The sequence below is a fragment of the Pelodiscus sinensis genome, chromosome 1, assembly GCF_049634645.1.
Source record: "Pelodiscus sinensis isolate JC-2024 chromosome 1, ASM4963464v1, whole genome shotgun sequence".
In the NCBI taxonomy this organism is placed as follows: Eukaryota; Metazoa; Chordata; order Testudines; family Trionychidae; genus Pelodiscus; species Pelodiscus sinensis.
The window spans coordinates 192,587,584-192,612,876 of record NC_134711.1 but is presented as its reverse complement, the minus strand read 5'-3'; the positions used below and the strand labels follow the sequence as shown (position 1 = coordinate 192,612,876).

The window sequence follows — 25,293 nt, the reverse complement described above, 5'->3', positions numbered from 1 at the left end:
AGAAGAAATGAAAAAGATAATAAGTCCATACACGTTCCTGGCAAAGATTTTAAACAGCATTATTCTTATACACTAAACATTCTGAACAACGTTACAGTTACCAGTTCATAGGTGACGCTCATTAATCCAAGTTGGCTTCAGCAGGCTTTATTGTCTATCAACAACTCCACCAAGCCCACAGCACTGATAACTTTTATCACATGTTGCTGAATCACTCTAATCTCAGAGTTACAATCTAAGTGTAATTCAGCAGTGGAAGAGAGTCAAAGCTTCAGTTAGCTCTACAGCAGGGAGTTCTTATAGAGAACCGCCAATTAGCTGCTGACCAATCATAGGCTTAGTCATATGACAGGGCAGTCCCAACTGTATGGCAGAGAACTTTATGAATTGCCGGGGTTAAATAAAGGACACTCATTGAGTTAAAAAAAAAAAAAAAGGGAGAAAGCTCAAATCGAAAAACGCCCATGCTGAACAGTGCTAGTGCTTTACAGCAGGAAACCCCCTCGCCTCACAGGGACACTCAGAATTAACAGTATCCAAAGAGAAATGTTTGTCACATATTCAAGTAAATCCTCATACTGAGATTTGTTTTATATAGCCATCAACTCATTCTCTGTCCCCATTAATATCTATTTTCTAAAATAAAATAGAAACATGCATTTCCCAGCTCATTATGAGAAAACTTATAATTAAATATAATTCATAAAATACAAATATTTCTCTCTCTTTCACATACACAAGTTGAGATTTTCAAAGCAAAGGAAAACATATAAGCCCCTCTTCTATTTATGTATCTGTTTACTCATGCAACTTGAAAAATACAGAGTGATTTAAATATGTAAATAAACAATCAGTGACAAGCAGCTCTACTTCTCCTGTCTGTATGCAATACAATTGCTATCCATATCTATTATTCATACAACTTATAGGTAGACACTACCAAGTAATTCTTCATATATTATGATTTTAAGGATTTATTCCAGAAAAACAGAAATAGTTTGTAAGAAATCAACACATCTACTTGGCAACCTGAAAGATACTGGGGATCACAGCTATCTACAACTCTTTAAAAATGCACAGGACAACACATGTTTGAAAAGAATCAGTGTTTGTCTATTAACACTTAGAATTGTACCACATTTCATTTTCACTTTGCCCCCCACACATGGCTATGAATGTTTATGGCTGCAGTAAGTGCTGTTAGATGCAAAAATGGGACAAATGCAAGGCTTCTTGCCACTGTTAATTTTTGCCAATCCCAATTTATGGGTAAGAAATGTACGCCAGTATAAACCAAGATGACTCAAACTGCCTCACCCACCCTTCCCCCTCCCAAGTTCTAAAGAACAACAAGCCTCTTTAGCTGTGGGGAGTAGATTTATTGTAGACATGATTCAGAGCCTGAGACTCATGGTAGGACTAAGGCATACTCTGGGTATCTAAAAGAGCTTTCCTTCACGATGGAAAAAGAGAGGATGTTCTAGAACAGAAAACATCAGTATGTCAACAGCATCTGTCAGGAACTGCTGCCCAGACTTAGGACAACGTAAGTTTTTAAAAGAGAGTTTGCCTCGATGTAAACCCATAATTACAAGACACTGGGGATATCATTAATTATTTTTTAAATCTACTACATCCTTTAGAAAGTTAACTTAAGGTTTTTTCCAGAATGAAACACTGCACTAACTCCTCTACCTATGAGCTGCATTTATTAGGTAGACATCAAGCCACATTTAGCTATCTATTTGGGTAGGCATTACAGTTGAGTACTAAAACATATTTCGACAGGGGACAGTTAATCCAATGTTAAAAGCTGCTTGGTATATTTCCAGCAAAATACTAAATCCTCAAATACCAAAATTCTATCTTAGAAAATTTTTCTATTAACCCCCTCACCTTCCCCAACACTAGGGCTACGTCTACAGTGCAGGCTTCTTGCACAAGAACTGTTTTGCGCAAGAGTTCTTGAACAAAAGTGCATCCACACTACCATGTGCTTGTGCGCAAGAGCGTCCATGGCAGTGTGGACGCTCTCTTGCGCAAAAAAGCTCTGATGGCCATTTTAGCCATAGGGGTTTCTTGCGCAAGAAACTCCTGTTGCCCATCCACACTGCCTTCTTGCACAAGAGGGCTTATTCCTCGTGGGGAGAGGAATAACTCTTGCACAGGAAACCCTCTCTTCTGATGCTTTACTGTAAATTTACTTGTGCAAGAACACAAGTGCAGTGTAGGCGCTCTGCAAGTTTTTCAGAAGAACAGCCATTCTTGCACAAAAAGCCTGCATTATAGACGTAGCCTAGCAATGAAGCATCTGGAGAACAGAATGACACCTAATGTTTTTGAAGACCTAATGTTTTTAAATTCCTAATAAGATTTGCAGTATACAGTGAATAATACTTTATTTTCAAGGGGTGCGTGTGTGAAGGAATACCTTTTATTGGACCAACTTCTGTTGGTGAGAGGGACAAGCTTTTGTGCACACAGAGCTCTATGGCTTGAAAGCTTGTCTCTCTCACCAACAGAATTTGGTCCAACAAAAGATACTATGTCACTCATCTTGTCTTTCTAATATTCTGGGACATACATGGCAATAAAACCACTATATACTGTATATTCTGTCCCTTTGAAATTTTCTCACAATTATCTGTGATCTTTCACAGACTGCCATTTTGGGGGGGGGGGGGGGATGGGAGGAGGAAAACCTATTTCACATTTATTTAATTCAAGTTGCAAAACTACCAGTATAATCTATATTATGGCCCACATCCTACAGTGAGCTTCATCCAGGAAAATATTAAGTAGAACAAGGTATTACCAGGTTACCTTATTGAAAAACTTAAGCTTCCTCATACATATGCTCACACATGCCTCTGTCTTCTTTAAAGCCAAGTGCGTAACACTACAAGACAACAAATTTTAGAAACAAGGCAGGTTTTTAGAAATCTGTTGCCCCATCCCAGACTTACATTTTTATTAGTTTTCAGAAGAGATCTAGAGTAACAGATTTATCTGAAGAAATGAATAAAACAACTTGACTACTTCTCTGCCTCCCCATCAATATTTATTACGAGACTCTTTCTATAAATATGTTTCATAGCAAAATATTTTATGTAAAGCTCATAAGAAACTAAATAACAAATCTTTATTTTTAATGTTTTTCAAGGATGAAGAATGTGACACGCAGATGGCACAAAACCAATATGTCCCACAATAGTATGCTGTATGTATGATATTTACACAGAAAATGTAAATAGGTTGGTTTGGGAAGTATCTGACAAATCATTCATAGAGCACAAAAAATGAGTACTAATTTATACCTCCAACTGCTTATTAACTAATTAACCTTCCTAACACCTCTCTGAAATATACATTTTAGCTTCCTTATACAAATGAAGAAACAGAGGCAAAGTGATTTGCCCAAGGCCAGGGAGAAAGTTAGTTGTAGAACCTGGATTAAAACTCAGAAGTCCTTGGCAGTCTGAATCACCTGGAACACATTGTGCCTCTCATGTTAACTCACATGTGATTGAGGAATCTGTGATTCCATTTAGGGTTACCAGATAGTTTGGAAAAAAAAAAAATACCGAATACATTTGATCTCAGATCGGGGTGGGAGGGACTGGCCAGGAGGGGAGCAGGGCTGGCCAGGAGGGAGTTAGGGGGAGCAGGACTGTCCCGAGCACAAGTAGATCCTGGGGTGCTGCTCGCAGAGCCAGCCCAAGCTGCGGGCTGACTGGGCTACTGCCCAGGGCACCCCATTGTAGGGGGCGCCACGCGGGGCTGCCGGGCTACGTGGGGGTGGCACCATGCATGCACCGCGCACCCGGGGCGGGGCCACGCATGCGCCAGGTTCCTGGGGGCGGGGCCACGCTCCTGGGGCCCGGGGTGCACAAATGGCTCAGGCCAGCCCTGGCTGCCCATCCCACGCACGGTCCCAGCAGGGCACACGGGCAAGTCCAGCCCCGGGGATTCCATCCTGCCCCAGCCCCGCCTCCCCCCCTCTATTGCGTAGTTGCGTACTGCCTGGCTGATGGACACGCTCACACAGTGTTTGAGGCAGTACGCAACTATGTACTGGTACTAATGATAATAATAAACCTTACTTAATTAGAAAATACTGGACATTTATATGTCTGGTATTTTCTCAATTTGTTTCTCGGACAGAAACCTCAAATACCGGACTGTCTGGTTCAAAACCGGATACCTGGCAACCCTAACTCTTTTTATGTACATGTCATTAAAAATGCTGCCATTTCAAACATCAGATGGGTGATGTTTGCATTGTAGACCTTGCTATTACAAAAGAAATACTTTGATATTCACTCTTTCATACTAGTTACAGTAAATTTATGGTGCCTGCATTTCAGTCTCCACTGCCATGTATGAGGATGTCCCACAATGCTTGGCTAAAAGTGTCCTTTCCCTCCAACTTGTACAAGGTATATACACTATGGCTGTGTGATACATATCAACATGTATGAAGTCTCCAAAGCTTATCACTATGTCTATAGGGCTTGATTTTCAGAAGGCTTGACCTTCTACTAATCTCAACTAGAGTTAGGGTTGAGAACCTTCTACTTCCACAAAACTGAACACTCTTGCCCTACCCCACTCTTACCCTATTCCACCCTTTCTCTAAGGCATTGCCCTCAATCACTCCACCCACATCCCCTATTGCTCTCTCTACCCTCTCTTCTTACTTGCTTATTTTCACTGGGCTGGCTCTGGTACGGTGACGTAGTGGGCAGGGGTGGGAGTTTCAGGGTCAGGCCAAAAATGAGGGGTTTAGGTATAGGAGTTGGTTAAAGGCTAAGGATTGGGGATGTGGGAAGGTGAGGCCTGTGGTTGGGAGTGCAGACTCCGGATGAAGAGTTTGGGGTGTAGGTGAGTGCGTGGGCTGCGACCAAGGAGTTCAGAGGGCAGGAGGGGAATCAGGACTGGAGCAGGAGGGTCAGGGGTACAGGTCTGGATGGTACTTACCTCAAGCAGGGGAGTTGTAGGGGCTGGAACAACCCCCTCCAGTGCCCCGGGCATGGGATCCAGGGCAACCTCCCCCATCACTGTCCTGTCTCTGTTCCATCCCACTCCACCCCTTCTCCAAGCCTCACCCCTCCTCCAACCCCTCTGCTTCCCTTGCCTGAAGCCCCTTCTCCAGAGTGATGTGAGCCAGGGTATTACTGGGGAGAGGGGGAGACTGGCACGGGGTGGCAGCAAGGGTCCTCCCCCCCCTCGCACTCACCACAGTGACGAGAGTCAGAGTGACCCGGCAGGTTGCTCTGCTCTGCCCCACCACCCTCCTCTCAGCTTACAGTGAAATGGAAGGCAGCGAGCTGGGAGGTAGGCAGTAGCACAGGGCAGAGCAGGTTCCTGGGTTGCTCCAGCTTCTGCCGCTGAGGTGAGTGCAGGAGGTGGTGAGTATGACCCCTGCTTATGCCCTGAGGCAGGCTCCCTATATAATCCCCCAGACCACCCTGGGTCCCATCCATAGGACAGTGGAGGCAGCCATGTCAGGGGCCCACAAAGTGCAGGACCTGGGGCCTTAAACCGTCCTATAGATGGGACAGCTCTGCTTACAAAGAGGCACAGGGGGCTCTGTGCTGCATGCTGCTCCATCTGCAGGTGCCACCCCCCAGTCTCTATTGGTCGGGGTTTTCAGACAATGGGGAGCTGCAGAGACAGCACTTGGGGTGGGGCGGGTGTGGAGCTCCCTGGCTGCCCCCATCCACAGGACTCTGAAGAGAGGCTTGCCACTGCTTCTGGGAACTGTGTGGAGCCCGGTGAGCAGGAAGCCTGTCTTAGCCCTGCTACACCACCAATCGGACTTTTAACAGCCCACTCAGTGGTGCTGACCTGAACCAACCGGGGGGGAAGGGGGAAGGGTCTTTTTAGACCAGGCATTCCTGTCAAAAATTGATTACCCGGTGGCAATCCTAACTAGAGTAGTGTGAGCTCAGCACCTATGAATAGCAGAACCTGGATTCACGTAAAATAGTACTTTAAATAATTTTGGGGCATCACCTACCAAGGCTCTTTTCACTGTAGCTTTGACTAAATTCTACCTTCAGCTCTTATTGTAACTAATATGAACTACTGCAGTTGATTTTACATGGAAAGTGCTCAGATAACCATATGATGGTTACCTGGATCAGGATTTAGTGGTCACATTCCCAACTGTGGATAGGGTTCTACCATGTGATGATCATCTAGAGAAAAGAATATCTGGGGCATGTTGTAGGAAACAGGGAATGCTGCTATAAACTCATGCTTAGGAGAGCTTTCATCCTTCAAAAATAAGGCTTGGAACTTAATTTTTAAAAAAATCTTAAAACTATTTTTTCCTAGTGAAATAGACAAGTTCTTATTGTTTATTTTTTTAAAACAACAATCCTGTAGCAACTTAGAAACTAACAAAAATATAAATAGTATCATCAGTATTTTTGTTTAAAATCACTAACTCACATGAAACAGGATTCCTTTTACAATAAACCATACTTCCTTTTCTGAAATCAGATTTATAAATGTGAAAATGGCTAAATATTTATACAGTACTGCAAGTTGCTCACTCCTAAAACCAGGTGAATCTCCAAACTATAATATAGTATTACTTTTCATGCTACTTTAACACACAAACAGAACACTGCTACTGTCTCAATAGCACTTGGCACAGGGGAGAGATCTTGTTAAATCCATGTAGACATAAGTCATACAGCACTTTGGAAAAGGATTTCTTTTACCCTGTTTTTAAAGTGCCACTCACAATGTTTTCAGACTGCAATGATATACATATACTGTGGGTAAGGGTGGGGGTGATTTGGGTGGGAGAAGGGGAGGATAGAGGAGGACAGGATTCCATGTCAAGCTGAATCATAACCATGTGAGTAATTTCAAGGGTTTTTTTCCCCTGAGGGTATGAATCAAATTAAGTTTGTTTTGCTATGGGTGAAGAAAGAGAATATAATAGCATGAATCAGAGCTATCAACAAATGTGTAGGATAGCCCAAAAATTAATTATAATTACTGCCTTTTCATACAGAGTTTCTGCCATAAAATGTAGAAATTATGTTAATCAATAGGAAACAAATTCACAGGCACTGGACTTTTCAATATCTTCAGCCTTCCTTTTAATTTTTTCTTATACAGGTTAGCCTGTACAAACAGGAACATGCTTGACATTCTGGTAGATGCCCTTTTGCCCCTCACTTGAAGTAAAAGTACTACTACTGGCAATGAAGGGAAAACACAGGGCTGCATTTCATCTTGCCATTAGCATTTTGATCCGAGCACTCAAGACTAGTTTGCAAAGGAAGCTATGTGGAGTACAGGTTTTACAACTTTAGAGCAGACAGCTTGTCATTCTAATGGAGATAATCTGTTTAATGAAGTACACAAAACAGAAAACGTTCAATAATCCCTTGGCTTGGTCTTTTTTCTTTGGGAGTGATGAAGTCCTTAAAAGACCATTTTAGAATTTTAGCTCTTATGATACTGGGGGTAAACGGATTTCTATTTACTTTTAAATATATGGTATCAAAAGATACTATGAGGCTCAAAATGTGAAACCTCTTTTTTTGTTTGTTTTTTAAAAAAGGACAAGTATTGATTTTGTGACAGAAAACTCAAAAAATACTATTAGCTTACAGTAGACAGCTAAGAAATTAAACCAAACTTTAGGATGCATTTCTATCTCTCCACTTGTGTAAAAAACTATTTTTAAATGGCTTATTGAGATTTTAGTATTCTAGAATGTTGAAATATTTGCCTCTACATTTTTAATATGGAGAAAGTTTTGTTAAACCTAATGCAGTGCCCAAATGTTAAATGATAAGAAATTCTCTTCTCCTCTATCCTTCCGTGTCTTCCAAGCTGTATTTTCAATTTGTACAGGTAAGCAGAAATATTTTGGTATTTTTAGTTACTGTTATTTTATAAAGATAAATTATTTGAACTATAATTGATTCTTTTCAGACACACTACAGTGAGATTTGAATTATAATGAGAGAAATACTCTAGGCCAATGATACTCAGACCTCAATGGTTCAGGAGTAAAACAAAAGAGCCACAGTGAATTAATTGTGTCATTTACTATTTGCATGTTTGTATTATTCTCACAGAAAAATGACTGACCAAACGTTCTACTACAGGTTGGACCTCCCTTGCCTGGCTCACTCAGGACCTGACCAGTCCTGAATGAGGGAATTTGCCAGATCAGTGGAGGTCCCCTGCCACGAGCTTCCCAGGACCCTGCCCCTCCCTATAGTTGGCTCCACTCCAGCCCTGCTGCTACAGGGCTTGGCCTTGGCTCTGGCCCGCTTCTGCCAGAAAAGAGCTCCCCAGCCACTGCTGTTCTGCTCCTGTTGGGGGAAGAGGCGCCGTGGCTGCCCCGCACTATCAGGGTTTCGCCGCTGTCTCACTGTGCTGCGCCAGGTTGGGGTTCTTTGGCTGCCCTGCTGCCGCCGCTCTGGGTTGGGGCTCTGCAGCTGCCCTGCTGCTCGCCCATCCCAATGGTGGGGTTCCCTGCTGCTAGACTCCAGACTGGCTCGCACTCCTGGGCGCTGGAGCTCTCTGGTCCAGCAACATCTATGATCCTGCTGGACCACGGATGTTGCCGGACCAGGGAGTCCTGGATTTAGAAGGTTCAACTTGTGCTGGTTACTCACATAGCATAACCATTCTGATTGGTTAAGAACTAAAAATCACACCACATTTTAGTATCATGTGCTGCAGAGAACCTCAGGAGATGCATTAAAGCACACACACACACGGGCATTAATTTTTGCTGGGAGGGCCTCTCCAAGATTTTGGAAAGTGGTCGAGGGCCACACTCTTCCATAATATTAATCTGGAATTAATCTGGTCTGGGATAGAGGTTGGGTGCAGAAGGGACCTTGGGGTAAGGGATTGGGGTGAGGTCTGGGAGGGAGTTTGGTTGAAGGAGGCAGTTGTGACCTGGGGCACTGGATTGGGGTGCAGGGATTTGCATTGTGACCTAAAGTAGGAGGGGGTTGTGATCTAGGGCAGGGTATTGGTGTGCAGGGTATTTGGTAGTGACCTAGGGCAGGAGGGGATTGGGAGGGGGTATTGGGCGCAGGGTCTGGGAGGGAGCATGAGCTCAGGAGACGGACAGAGAGTATGGCTTTTCTGGAGTAGGGAGCAGAAGTGGGGGAGCAGAGGGCTGGCGGGGGTGGGGGAAGGAGGAAAGGGCTGGGGAGCACTCAGCTCAGCATGTTTTTCAGGCAGAAGCCTGCCTGGCCCCTGCAGAACCTGAGGGGAAAAGGGAGGGGTGCTTCATTCGGTGCCTGTTCTTGAAACAGGCAGCTTCCTTTGGCCAGAAACCAGCCAATAGGATTGTGCTGGGGAACGGCGCCACCATGAAGCACCGCTCCCTTTTCCCCCGCTCCTCCTAGTTTGTGAAAAACAAGCAGCCCTGCAGCTGCTTTTCTGAGTGGCGTGTGGAGGGTGGGGTAAGCAGGAGACCCTGTCTGAAGTTCCCTGCTATGTCCTCGGGCCAAATCTGATGGCTTGGTGAGACAAATCCAGCCCACTGAAGGTGTCTGGCTAGGCCAGCATTATCGAGTCACTTGTGGTTCTTAAGCCTCAGTCTGAGTATCACTGCTCTAGGCAAAACATTTCACAGTGTTAATACATCTTCTCTGCACGTTTATTGACAGTTTATAAAACTGTGCTTAGTAAACAAGTTCTAAGGGAAGATACCACAGTCAATCTAAACTGACTCCCTTCCTTCAAACAATTCTATATACTTTTCTACAAACATTCTCTCCCATGTGCCCAGGCAAAAACTGTACAAAAAGTGTGCTTTTGAGTTTAGCAGGCTAATTAGCTAAGAGAGGGGGCAAATTCCAGAGTCTAGGGCCCTGTAAAACAGAAGCCCAATCCCAGATAGACATTTATATCAGAGCTTTCAATCAAACAGTACTGCTGTTTCAAGTAACTTCAGGTGATGTGATGGGATGTTGAGAAAAGGAGGGTATGTCAGATAGCCAACACCCAAACTACACTGGGATCAAAATTTAGTACCCTAAATTTCATTTGTAAACTAACAGGGAGCTAGTGCAGCCTAGAGTGGAGTTACACACACACACTTCCTAAAATAGACACCATACTTGGTAGAAGTGCTTACTTGGTACTAAACTGGCATAGTTCTGTTAAAGTTTATTTAAACCAATATACATCAGCTGAGAAACTGGCCTTCAAAAGTAACCATTCAAATATGGTTCAGCTAAACCAAAACTAAAGCATCACAAATGCATGCATGTCTGTGGCAATTTGAAGTTTTACTAGCTCACTCCCAGCAGAAGCTAATTATTTCTATGGGTAGGGAAACCATTATCTAGGTTTGGTGAAAGATTTATTAAGATGCATCATCCAGGTATAGCCAAAAATGCCTCACATCTCACATACACAATACATGGAAGGTTGACAAAAGAACACAGAACAGCACGACAATAGAATACCTGCAGCTGATACACAGTCAATACACTCCACCTTCTGGAATTTCTCAAAAAAATATTTAATGGAAGCACTCTCCAGCCACCCTCCCAGAAGGATCGGAGGGAAGCGTACCATCACTCTATGGTCAATATTATCAAAGGCTGCTAAAAGAATCAGCATGCATACATGACTATGATGCATCAGCAGTAGATAAGCAAGCAATGAGTCTAATGCAGTATCAGTTCTTTACCAGGAACTCAAGGAAGCCAGAGGACTCCGGAGTCCGGACAGAGTTATCTGAGCACAAACTTCTTAACTTTCCACACATACACAAAAAGTTTAGTGTCAGAGCTCTACCTGACATTTTCATTGCCAAAAGAAGTTTCTTTAAGCCAGGGCACAAACAAAACACTCATTTGAGGGAGGCTATGCCCCCACCAAAATTGGGGGAAAACACTGTATTTCTAACAATAACTTTTATCAGCAAGGCAAGAGACCATTTTCATTAGTAGGTATGTGTAAATATCTAAACTGCATCCAAAGACGACTTTTCAGGTCTCTAATTCAGGGGTAAATCAGCATCTTTATCACCTCTGCAGTTCAACAAAGATTTGTATTTTTCACGTTGTTGCATTTATATTACCACGGCATTGTTTAGGTCTCCAATTAAATTATTCCATAACTTTTAACCTTCTGACTAATATTGTCAACCACATCTCAGATATCATTAGGAATGGTAGCTCCACACAGAACAGATACTTTTTGTTAGAGTAAATGAAAGCCTAGCCTCCCCACCACCCCCCTGCAAAAAAGATCAGTATGGAAAGCAGTTCCCATTGTTGCAGGTTTTAGACAAATAAAAATAGTACTTCCTGAATATACATAATGGTTTCAGGAGCCCAGTCAATGTGTGCTGATATATCTGAGAACAGTAGCATTCTACCCACCAGGTAGAAAGCTTTTAAGTACAAGTCCCATTCCAGGACTCAGAAACATATCAAATTCCAGTTAACTGACACAACAGCTTTTACACTCTTTGAGGTACTGGACTTTAAATTGGCTGTTAAAAAAAGGATCTGCTGCCTGTCTCTGTCAAGTGTCTCGGTGCCAAGTATAAACAGTACTTTTCATTCAAATCTGAAGATCCTGCGATTAAAGCCAACACCATTCTTTATCAATAAAAACAGGTTTAAAGCACAATGCCGTATTTGAGTTAAATAAATAAAAATGGCTTCATCTGCTTACCAAATCCTTATGGTTTAATCCAAAGACTGTTGAAATTAACTGAAAGGTTCCTATTGACTCCATGGGCTTTGTATCGGGCCCTATGTTACCAATAACTATGGTATTTACCTCAGCACTTTATGTACCTCATGCCAGACAACACTGAAATTGTATTCCAGTTTCTTACAATCACATATGCTTTAATTTTTACTATTCCTGAAATACTTCAAGAAAAAAGCAATGAGACATTCCACCATCAAATGCAGACACCTAGAAAAGATTGTTCTGAAAAGGGAGCACAAATCACATAGACATAAGCAAAATCTATATAAATGCAGTGTTTTCCCATAATCATTATACATCTATTTTCTCCCATTATTTGATAGGAAATTGGGGGAGGGGGAAGGAGAGAGTGAAATCCATAACTGAACTCAACACAATTCATTACATTCAATAATTTAATACAGAAATCTATTTCAAAATTCAAGAACACAATATTTGCTGTATAAACACCACCACTTTCCCTTTTCCATACAATTTAGCGGTTGCGAAACTTGTTATTTTGAACTTTTATTTTACGCATGTTCCAGGAGAGTAGTCAAAAGATATGTTTTATACCCCGTTACCCTTTATCTGAAATGAATGGAGAATGCATTTGACTTGCGTGGTTAATGAGGTTCACAAAACTAACTCGTGTCAAAAGCCTTCTCTACCTCAACATTAAATCCAAATAGGTGAAAGAGAGGAAAAGAATAATGATAATGTAAACAACACAAATTCAAGTCAACACCTCCTCTAGTTTGCACAGTGAATCTTATATGTGCCTGTTGATATTTCTGAAGGCAGATTCAAGCTTTTCCATGTGTCTTGTACAATGGCAAATCACATTATTGGTTGTTTATAACTAACAAGATGCATGCAGATCTGATTTTTGATGTGGTTTTTGTCACTTTGGGAATATAAGGCTATTACTCACCCATAGCTCTAGACTTAAATAATGCTCCAAGTAAAAAACAAAACAAAACCCAAAAAACACCACAAGTCATCACAGAAACAGAAAAACTTTGTTTTGATTAAGCTACCCAGACCAAGTCTGTGGCTATACCCTGAAATACTTGGCAAAAACTAAACCGCAACTATGTGGCAGCACTGTGAGTATTAGAGATAACGTCAGTATTTTGTTTATGTGGAATCCTAAACACCACAACATTGTAAACAAGTGCATCAAACCTAGGCATGTGACCGTGTAAACATATAAACAATTAACCTATGAGAGATTAACCTTCACAGTTACATGTAGGCCCCCTTCCCCTGTGCTGCTGACTCTGTATCACCATCAGTCCCCCACCCCTCTTTGACACAGAGGCAGCAGGGTGGTTGGGCTGGCATGCAGGAGCCAGTGTGGGCGGGAAGCTCCCTTCCTCCCGCATGTAAACATGTAACCACTGAAATTTTGAATGGTTACAAGTTTACCTGAATAAATGCATTTTAACATCCCTAATCAAAACCAAATACCAACATTTCTAAAATAATTTCAGAGGATTCAAATCATGCAATTTAGTCAATTTTGTTCTTAATGGTATAAACAAAAAGTTTAGAATCTACAACATGTAATAATTCTGGCTATGTCTAGACTGCATCCCTCTGCCGACAGAGGGATGCAAATCAAGCACTTAGGAAGTGCAAATGAGCCTGGGATTTAAATATCCCGGGCTTCATTTGCATACTGACGCTCAGGCACTGTGCCGATCACAAAAGCATAGCCGCGGCTCTGCTGACAGTAGAGAGCTTTTTCAGCAGATCCTCTACTCCTCAAAAAACTAGAAAAAAACCTGCCAAAAATGCTCCCCACTGTCAGCAGAGCCGTGGCTACACTTTACTTTCACTTTCAAAAGGGCGCGTGATCAGCACAGCGCCCGAGCGTGAGTATGCAAATGAAGCTCGGGAAATTTAAATCCTGGGCTTATTTGCATTTCCGAAGTGCTTGATTTGCATCCCTCTGTCGGCAGAGGGATGCAGTCTAGACATAGCCGCTGTGTGCACCTCTGTATGCTGAGAAATAGCACGGCAATGACAGAATCCCAACTACTGACATTTAAAGACTTGGGAATGGCAATGCTCATTTACATGTGCAAGGTTTAGCCTTAGGGCAGGGATGGCGAACCCATTCTGGACAAAGAGCCAAGATATCAGTGGATCCAGCGTAAAAAGCCAGGGCAAAGTTGTAGAGGGGAAAAAAAAAAAAAGAGGACTGCAACTTTTGCCTCTTTAAAAGGAGCCCCCGGTCATATTTTTGACTACATCAGGCTCCCACTGGCCGACGCCATCTTTAATTCTCCATCTTTAATGGCCGCGCCAGATGGCTCCCCTGCCCAGGTTAGCACAGGGAGCCGAGAGGAGAGGGCTGTTTTTGAGGGTGCAGGGGCAGGTTTACGAGCCATGGGGAGGGCTTCGCGAGCTGCACCCTGGAAAGGAAGAACCTCATGTAGGTTGGCCACGGCTGCCTTAGGGAGTCAGGAAGACCGTCTTTCCCACTCACTGAACTGACAGCTTTCCTCATGTGCAATTTTCATGAATAATAATAGTAAAATACATCAGTTCACTGATTTGAAACAAAGCAATTGTGTTAAAGGACAACTGTAGGGGTGGCATTGTATTTTGTTCATAGCAACTGGCCATTTCAATGTGATAGGTATGATTCCTGCATGGTATTGCTGAGTTGCTTTAGATTTTATTTTCAATGCTTTGAAAGTGAATAGATCTCTCTAAGGCATAAACAAGGGGAAGAATTGTAGTGAAATAGACTAACATCTACCACAAGGATGGGCAATAAGCTGGATGCAATTTTTCAGGGTTAGCCCCTAGGGAGCCGTCAGCACTTTATTTACCTGTAGCTGTCTAATTCGAAAATAAATCTATGGAATGGATAAATTGGGCATAAAAGACTGATTTTCCATTTTTTTCACCATGTATTCACCATTCTTCCTGTCTACCCTGGTGTTCCTGGTCAAAGTAGTACCACAGTATAAGTTCCCTGTAGCTGTGTGGCAGCACGGCCACTCAGCTGCTAACTGAGCCCCACGCACAGGTTTAGGTCTGCCGCACAGTGAGCTTCCTGGGCGGGGAGGGGCACTCCCTCAGCAGCAGAAACTCCTGCTCCTGACAACGAACATGCTGGTAGGGAAGGGGACATAAGGAGGAGGAAGGGTGGGAGGAAGTATGTGACTGGGACAGGAGCAGAGTTTGGATCGTGAAGTATGGGAGAGGAGAAGTTTAATTACAGTGATCTGATTACAGCAGCTGGGTTTGCTTGCAGCTTCCTGTGAGGAAGCCCAACATGGACCTCTAGCTTCCTGTGAGGAAGCCCAACATGGACCTCTCCTGGTCTGGGGGAGAGGGAGCTGATTGCATGGGGCTAGGTGAGGTAAATGGAGTGCAATGCTGGCATCTGTGCAGTGAAGTGGGGACAGAGGAGAGTCTGTTTGGAGTGTCTTAATGTGTTCCTATCTGGACTGCAGGCACCAAAAGCCAGATTGTCTGTTTCAGCACAGCAGCCCTAGTTGGGCTGCAGACATAGGGCTCTCTCCTGGGCTGAAGCAAGCTGTATGGGGTGGTGCCAAAATTTCAGGTGGATTAAAAGCTCGTAGGCTGCTTTTGAATACTGGGGAAAAAAGGCCTCGCACATGACGTGCATGATTACGTTTCAAACAAAGTTTACACAGGTGTTAATGACTTAAGGTAAGAAAGGAAAAGATTCTTTTAATACCATTTTTTTAATGTTGTAGATATCTTCAAACTCTGTTCTTAATGATTTTTTTTAATCCTGTGTCACTAGTTAATACATAGTAAATTGTTAAAACTGGAAGAACTTTATGATGGATCCTGTTTAATTTGTTTGGCCTTTCAATTGGAGTTTGATTCTAGACAAGTGCTCTGGAGGCTTCTACTCTTTGAGCTAGTGACACACACAAGGTGAAAGTTTCAAACCAGAACTATTATCTGTTTTACAGATCTGTTTCATTTGCATAGCATGGATCCTAAACATTCCCGAGATAAAGTGTATAAGTGTGAGTGAATGCCTTTCACTCTTTCTTCCAGTGTCAGTAAATATTGTATTTATATTTTCAAGGAGAACATGATTATTTCTAGTTGACTCAGATTTATTTAGCATCATAAAGCTATGCATATTTTTAGACTTTTACTTATCTTTGATTTATTTATATAGCTATTTGCAATGTGCCCCATTTTGGTGTGTTTACTAGCTTGAGCTGTTAAAAAGGACAATAATAAATGTACTTCAGGGGTAGTTTTCTTTTTAGTTAATTTCATATTAAATAAACATCTTAAACATTGCTCCTTATTAGTTATCACTTGTTTTAATATATTATCTTCCATACCTAAGGACTGTTTAAAATATATATATTTGAACCTAGATTTGTACTGGGACACAATGCACATCCACATACAACCTCAAAATTGGTGGTGCACATAAGAAATTTCACCCCGCCCAAAAGAAAATTCATTCTGCCCATGGATGGAAAACGTTAGTGGAAACACTGATCACAGTGGTAAAAAGTCAAAACAAAACAGAAGAAAAATGCCTAATTACATCCCTCAGTAGTGTTCCTAGTTATATGTAATAGTCCTGTGTAATGTTCCAGGATAAATGGATAGTCTTGACTAGCTCTCTATATTGGTATCCGAGTATATATAAAAATAGTTATTGGCTGTTAGTTTGAACACTGCCACCTCAGACAGCCACTACAGATCCCGTTATAGATCCTAGATTATTCAACATTTCTCAAAGAATTCTATCCGCAAATATACAAAAGTAAGGCAGTTCCAGATGTAAGGGTTGTTAAGTCTTTAAATAGCAGACATACAACAAGTTAAAGTAAAATACATCATGGTAATACATAGTATTCACTCTCATCAATAATCTTGAAGGCCCACAGGCACACCCCACCCACAGTCCATGCCTCTAACTAAAATACATTTCTATTTCCATCCTACTTGTCATCTACCTGCTAATAACGCGAGTGTACTAAAGTCAGTTACAGGCAGTCCCCGGGTTACGTACAAGATAGGGACTATAGGTTTGTTCTTAAGTTGAATTTGTATGTAAGTCAGAACTGGCTCCAGATTCAGCTGCTGCCACTGAAACTGACCAGCGCTGACTACAGGAAGCCAGAGGCAGAGTTGCTCTGCCCCCAGCTTCCTGGAATCAGCCTGATCAGTTTCAACAGCTGCTGAATCTGGAGCCTGGGACAGAACAGCTGGGGCACTGCCCGGTAGGTTCCCACAGGACCAACCGGGCAGCACCCCAGCTGCTCTACCCGAGGCGTCCCGCAACAAAAGCCTGGTCTGCTGGGGGGGGGGGGGCGCACTAGCTGCGCCCCCTCCCTCCCCAGCAGACCAGGGAGACCCGAGCAAAGCCGCCCAGGCAGCGGGACCCCCGCCGCCTGGGCGGCTTTGCTCCTGTCCCCCTGGTCTGCTGGGGGGGGGGGTCCAGCGGCTTTGCTGAACCCCCCCCAGCAGACCAGGGGGACAGGAGCCAAGCCGCCCAGGCTTTGCTCCTGGGCAAACGAGCAAAGCCGCCCAGGCGGTGGCTTTGCTCGGGTGTCCCTGGTCTGCTGAGAGGGTCCAGCGGCTTTGCTGGACTCCCCCCCCCCCCCCCCCAGCAGACCAGGGAGACCGGGAGAAGCTTTTCTCGCCCCGGAGGACACAGGTGGCGACCTGCCGCCCGTGAGCTCCGGGGCGAGAAAAGCCCCATTCGTAAGTGCGGATCCGACTTAAGTCGGATCCGCGTAAGTCGGGGACTGCCATTATATAGGCGAAATATATTCCAACACTTCTAGAATCCTTTGCTTCAGTGCAGATGACATCTGTAGAGATTTCACTACACTGGGATTTGTTTCTGGCATATATTAGACTTTTATTAGACTTTCTTGGAAGAATGCTGGACATACAGCCTATCACCATAAAAGTCTTCTCTTTAAATATGTATGTTCACTAAATTATTAAAACAAGCTTGTCCTGATGTTTAAATATAATATTGTTCCCTTGTTAGCTATAATATATCTGAAATCCCAATGTCCAACATAATATTATTTTAAAATACAATGTCTATAGCCAGTAATGACTGCTTAGCTTCAGTCAGTTCAGATTTTAGGTTTACTGCATGATATTACTCCTACACAAATATTACATCCCCTATGAGCTTTGCAATCCCAACTAAATGAATGTTTATTTTAGTATCTTAAAAGTAACAGTGTATTTTGTGAAATGTCTAGCCATTTCACAACATCTATATATTTCCAATAACAACAGCTTTCAAAGCTGCTATATGAAAACTAAGAATATGCAGGAACTTGATGAAAATTTAGTGACAAATTGTATACAGGATTTTTCAATTCATATATAAATTGTTACACTTTTATTTTTCAAGTATCAAAGAAACAGCAATTCAATGGCAGAGTACAAAAGACTCGGACATTGAAAATGTTGTCCTTTGTCAAACTCTTTGGCAACTAATACCCTGCTCAAGTAAGTCTGACTTGCTTTTACCTCAGAAGTAAGTTTCCTATTGCATGTACAAGTTCCTCTCTTAAAAGGTGACCCTTTCACTGCCCTCCTTTGGGTCATCAGGCCATAAAGAGGCTAATGCCAAACAAGATTACTCAAGTAAATTAAATACTACAAAAATACTATACTATTTTGTAATCTTAGATTTAAAACATCCTTTTACATATTTTAATAGGAGTATTAATATGAAACAAACCATGCTTCAAGCAAATACTATTTGTACACTTTCCCTCTGAATTTCCGGAAAGGTTGCAAACATACAGACCTCGAGGAAAACAGCACGGGATCAGAGAAAAAAGAAAAAAAAAAGAAAAAATACATCCCTGTGTTGTTGTTTTTTTCCATAGAAAAGTAAGTGTGGATTCACCAATCGTTTCTAGCATTAACACACTTACTTATTATAACAAACATGTATTAAAGATATATGCTTCCATAAAAATATACAAGTTCTATAGGAGTTGTTACTATATCTTCCCTTCTCCCCTTGTACATACCATTCTCACCCACTATTATTTGAGAGAGGTCATGATATGCATTAACATTTATAAGTTGCTAGCTATTCAGGTTGTCTGCCTGGTAGCTGTCTAAATGGACTTTATTCTCCATTTTGATAGACTTGAATGAACTATAATTAAAAATAAAATAATACAGAACCATTTATATTTCTACTTTTACTTTTCTCATTCACAGTGCATTACAAACATTGCAGAAATACAGAAATAATGGATAAAATATTTAGTTGTTAGTTTCTAATACAGCTTTCCAATCTTTTAGAGATAAAAAATGACGAACAGCTGAAAATTAACAATATTGGGTAAGCTTATGTCTGAAAAGAGTGTTTTAAATATGAAGATTATTTCTACTAGTTAGAGACAAATTCTTGTTACTCCTTTAAAATGAGAAATGCTATGTGCTTCAAGGAAGGAAATAACGACACTAGTAAGAATAAGCTGATAACCATTTCTGAAACAAATACTTGCAAAAAATACTGAACACAGAATATATTCATAACTATACCAAAATACAGAGAAGAAAACTGAAAAAAGGATAAAAGATAATTCGAGACATTTTTATTTAAACTAAAAAGGGGCAAATCTTACCCCAACATATTACTTTTAAAGCTTTTTTTTCCCCAGAAAGTACTTATGTATAAAATATGAATAAAGTTAATTTCAATGGAAAGGAGTTGAGAGCAGAAGCATTTCAATTCTGAATAAGAGTTAAGATGTAACATGCCAACAACCTATAGTTTTTGCTCATAAATTATTTCTATTTTTACACTGAGGAAAGCTATAAGTTTGTGGATTTAATGCAAGATTACTAGCAGCAATTGGCACAAACCCCTGAACAACATTGTGGGCTGTATCTTTAAAAGGTGTCAGAGGAAAAGTAGATGAAATGCTGTAATCTCCACCCACTGTCATTTAAGAACAGCTGCCTACGCACTCCACACACCCAGCATCCTGCAATCCGCCCTTCTTTACAAACCTACTGCATTAGGCGATGGAAATTCAGGATACAGAACCACAGTGGCCCCCGAGAAGTCTGTAGCCAGCATACCACGCAGCATTTTTGTGACCTCTACCCACTTGGTCATACTTCCCCGCTATATCCTGTGAGTGGGCTGTCTAATGGAGTCAGTGCTTCCCACAGCTCTACCAGACTGCAGAAACCGCCCTTATCCTGGAAATTACAAACCCCGTTCTTTTAAACATTCCATTCTCCTCTAACACCAGCAGGGTTTCCTGCTCCCCTCCCCTTCCAAACAACAGGTCTTTCAATATAATTCTCCTCCCTGGTAACACCTTTAACTATTTAGCTATTTAGTACAGTACTTAAACTTTACCTTCCTAAAAGACACATTCAGTTTCTTTGGTAGCCTATGTCTTTATAGTATACTTATAGACATACACTTATGAAAGCAATCAGTATTTAACACTGAAGTCCTCTATTAAGAAGTTGTGTGCATGGGAACTGCTTACATTAACAATTCAGCTAATTTTTATTAAATAATTCAATTAGCTTGGTGAGCCAAATTCTGTTAAGGAATAGTTCTTTACTTCGGCTAAGTCTTTTCTGACAATCTTTGAACAAAATCTACTTTTATTAGTAAAAGATCCTTTAAATAACTGTAAAAGGATTACCTTAAGATAAAGAGAAAGATACTTAGTTTTGGCAACTAGCATTGTATCAGATATCCATTTTCAAGCTAAAATAATCACCATTATGCAAAAATCTCACATTGCAGAGCTTTAGCTTTGAAGTTAAAACTTTAGCTTTGAAGTTTATAAAACTTAATGAGAGCTTTTTGAGGAGGAAATGGACGAGGGGCAATAATTGTTAAAGTATAATTGGACATGGGATATATTTCAGTTATACCATATTTGTACTAGTGAAAACAGTCAACACAAAATTCAAGCTAAGTGGCCCTTTTAAATTTAGTATCCAAAGTGAATCAATGAAATGAACTAGTTTAATATTCCTAGGAGGGGAAAATAAGCTGTCTAAACAACAATCTCTAACTGGCTTGATTTAGCCTTTTCTATATCCAGCAGCACCATCTGAGCATAAATTCATTAAAAATGCAATTTAATGGAATTGCTTATTTTGGGGAGGATTTTAGGATTTGGCTTCTCATCAGGAGTCATCTTCCTATGCCTTGATATGAGAAAATACATTAAGCTATAAAATAACGATTCTCACAAAGAATCTACTGAGCAGTGAGCAGCAACCCTGTCTTATTTGGGTAAGGGAAACAATTTTTCCTACCCAGCTATCAGGCTGACATACTCATTAACCCGCAGTAGCAGAAGATGAAATGTTTGAACTAACTAACTATGTTTCTGAACTGTAGCATCAAATGAGCTCCCAGGTATTTAGGAATTGTAAGAAGAAAGTGGAATCTCACCAACTTCCAATCAAAATAAAATAAAATTTTCAATTCTGAATCCCTGCATTTTTCAGAATTTGTTACCAAGTGTTTTTGCCAATGGAACAAAACGGAAAATTTGCAATAAAAATGATCCCTTATGCAAACAAGGGCTTGTAAAGGGATATGCACAAGTTATATTATAGTAATACAAACTATACTAACATGTCAAACTGTATTGATTCTTCTGGCATGAAGTTTAAAATTCAACAATAAAGAAAGCATGATATCCCAAATGGTCAGCTGGATTAAAACTGGGAATATGATTTAGAAAAAGGGTCCAAGTGTGAGTTCTTTCATCAAGAGGCTCCAACATGTAGACTGTCCCCCTATTTTTGAGGGGTTTCCTATTCTCTTCTTCAAAAAAAGATCAAAGCCAAGTAATTTTCATTCTGACAAACTATTTAAAGAGAAGAGCTAAAAATAAATTCCTTGTAAAAAAGTAAATCTGAATTTTACCAAATCATGAACTGTGCATAGAAGTAAATATTGAAACTCTTCCAGTATATTTTTTCATTTGTTGTGTTCACACTTTTGTTCAGCCTTATATTAATAAGCAAGGAGCATGTATGCATGCACAGAAACCTCATTTTTGTGAAGGAATTCTGCAATCCTGAGTACTGGAAATTTTCTGAATCTCCCTACTCAAATCAATCATCTGTCTCAGATTAAAATAAAACAGAACTACACTGAAAAGCCCAAAATCACCGAAGGCCAAATACATAGCTAGCAGTGAAATTACTTTCGACCAAGCATCCTAAGAAATGAAACACAAGAGAAAATAATATTTCAATGATTGCAGTAATTTGTTTAAAAGTTTAAGAAAAATACAGTGTTTTTCAACTATTAATGCAGCATGTGAAGTATAATTTTGTAGGCCATTTTCATTAATATATTTTTCATTAAAGAAAATTAATTATAGGGTGATTATTCCAAAATAGTCAGTGCCCGCTTTGTAGAGCATTATTATGAGTTTGTTACAAAGAGGAGGAAGGAAAATTGTTCTCTTTAACCTCTGATGATAGGACAAGAAGCAATGGGCTTAAATTGCAGCCAAGGAGGTTTAAAGTTGGCCATGAGGAAAAACTTCCTGTCAGAGTAGTTGGGAACTGGAATAAATTTCCTAAGCAGGTTGTGGAATCTCCATCATTGGAGACTTTTAAGAGCAGGTTAGGCAAACATCTGTCAAGGATGGTCTAGAAGATAATACTTAGTCCTGCCATGAATGCAGGGAACTAAAACAACTCTTGAGGTCCTACAATTCTATTATATGAATACTTTAAAAAAAAATTGAGGCATCACGAGAAGTGTTTTACAGTAATATATTCATCTCCTTTTTTATCAAAATGTCAGTGAGATGATGTTAACTTTTGCCAGTAATTTCCATATGTCACACGGTACTTGATGGTGTGTGCCAGAGACTACAAATGGCCCAAACATTTTACTGAAGATAAACAGTTTGGGAAGACGTTGACAATTGTTGAACCCCTTACCACACAGGTCAGAAAAAACATTTGTTGTTGCATTTTTTTTCTTTATCACTGACCATTTATATTGCCTGGGTATACAGGACTTAAGACACTGGAAGACACTCTGTGTGTTTGGTGGAATTGTGTGCGCAGTCTCCTTTATCTCAGTTTACATAAACCACAGCAGCCTACACTATGCTGGCTTACTCTGTAAGTACTTTGAGATCTCCTAATGAAAAACACTATATAAAAACTAGGTTTTGTTACTATTACTGTAACTTGTGTCAAGATGTTGCATTACTGTGAAAGGTGAAAATAATGAAAAAGGGAACAAAGAGAAATCCTATACAAGCAAAGCAAATACAATAGTATTACAGAAAGATTAAGATTTTCAAGAAAAATATATGCTCCATTTTCAGAGTATTGCAGAAATATGAAGATTTATTAATAGTAAAATCAGTTCCATTTTTTTCCTTCCCAAACTCAGATGAGTATCCTGACTGTGTAACTGATGTGCAATGAGTACTTTCCATTGAAATATAAACATGTTGTCACAGGAATTGATTTCTCACTTCTGATTAATGGCTTGTCATAAACAATGATTAAATATCAGAGCTCATCAAAATTTCAGAAGTTTTCTACTACCGTAAGTAAATAGGGATTAGTAAGGAAGAGAACTTTCTTTTGCTAATTATATTTTGCTACTTAAGTATATTCCTTCTCAGATGTTGAAAGGGTTAAAAAAAGAAAAAAGAAGAATACAGAAATAGTTAAACATATGTTGGTGTTAAACATTAACTTGAAACAGTTCAGTTAGAAAGCTTTTGAGATCTGTACAATACATATTACAGTCTTGTACATTCTTGGGAGTTTAAAACTGAAAAAAATTATTTGTTCTTCTACCATCCATCTTAAAAGACATTCTTTTGGTATGCTTTCGCATCAATCTTAATTTTGGTTCAAGAGTAGTAATGTGATATTGCAATGGGCAAAACCAGATTTCTTTAAAAGGTGTCTTTCATTGTTTTGGTATTTAAGTGCCAGTTTTCACTGTGAAATGAATTTTAATGTAAGTGTACACATTACTCCATTTAGGATGTTATTGAATCAAGTACAATACACTTTCATACAAAATGTTGACATAATAAATACCATTGTGGAAAAAGTGGTAAAAATGTATTTCAAAGAATGTTTAAATGGCTAAAACTGCCATGGTTTAATCACAAAACTGACTGTAAATCTAGAACCTTGTTCCTCACTAATTTGAAAAGTTCTTTATTTAATTTTAAATATCACATTTTAAATCTTACTCAATGTAATTTAGAAGCAAGTTTAATAAAAATACTTTATTGTGTAGTAAGGCAAATACTTCACTAGATGGCATTCTACATTCTTCCTCAAAGTTATACTAAAGCAAAATACTTATCTGTCAAAAAATTGGGAGACTGATGCCACTTTTACTAGTTATTCCTGAAGCTATGACAAGAAAATGAAAAAAATTAATCACGTTTAATTAGCTATCTTCAATACAGTCAACATGATTAATATGTAAAGAAAATAGATGTACATGTTCAAAATAAATATTTATTATTTTTAAGGGTTTAAAAACTAAAAATAAGATTACTAGATAGTGATAGAAAAGCCTCTAACAGGTTGACTCATTTTGGATAAGCACAACATATAGATTTATTCAAATTGTACCAAAATGTGTGACCATGACCCTTTGAGTCCAAAAAATTGTAATAGATATTTCAATCCAGATTACTGGTATTTTTCTTTCTGGGCCTTACTGAAGCAGAAGCAGACTTTTCACAAAAATCATAGTAAAAGGTTATCCAAACATTTTTCAACTAAAAATAAACATTCAATTCAAATGCAGGATAACAGATTTGAATTAATTGTTATTTTATCAAAATGAGCTCATCATCCATCCCTACAGTACTATTTCAAATATAACTAACGTTTGAATGAAGTTGCCCCTTAAAAAGACAAATACCTAAGGACCAGTTTTGCTCCCACTATAATCAATGAAAACAGGATCTGACCCTGGAGGAGGATACATTTTATATTAGACATTCTCCAAGATAGATATAGCAAACCCTATGAATGGAAGCACTACTAGAAGCACTACTAGATTTGTTATAATAGCCAGAAACCAAAACAAATCACCACAATTTAAAGAGAGACTCCTTACCGAGCGTTTTTGTATTAAAAAAATTTTATACTCCATCTGTGTATGAAAATACATGTTGTTATATAAAAAAAATTAAGACATTATTTCAACCAAAATTACATTCTTAATATGGCTATTAAACATGGTTTCTTCCACTATTTCTAACGTGAAAATAAACCAAGAGCTTTGTATATGTATGTATACATATTCCTATCCAGACTCACTCTCTCAATTTAATAAAAGTTTTTTCATATGAAATAATTTTTAAACTAATCACACTTACACATAGGTAACAGAAAATGGAACAGAAGTGCCCAAAACCACAAGATAAAAGTAAAACATATTTTAAAAGCTGTGTTCTAGTCTTTAAATAGAAAAATAAACAGCATCATTCACCTGAAATACTTAAAACAGGGTAGCGCTCTTTGGACACACACACACAAATATTCAAATATGAATGGAAG

General features: G+C 39.9%; 1 long non-coding RNA gene across 3 annotated transcripts in view; it reads right to left on the bottom strand.

Annotated features, from left to right (window-relative positions):
* The window catches only part of LOC106733000 (uncharacterized), an 80,581-nt gene that overhangs the window by 12,503 nt on the left and 42,785 nt on the right, over positions 1-25,293 (bottom strand). Inside the window, exon 1 of one of the 3 annotated variants that reach the window (XR_012898266.1) lies at positions 102-2,817. The exons of the other annotated variants lie outside the window; for them this stretch is intronic. This is a non-coding gene — a long non-coding RNA (uncharacterized LOC106733000). Of the gene's footprint in view, positions 1-101; positions 2,818-25,293 lie in introns of those variants that run through there. 3 annotated transcript variants of the gene reach the window in all.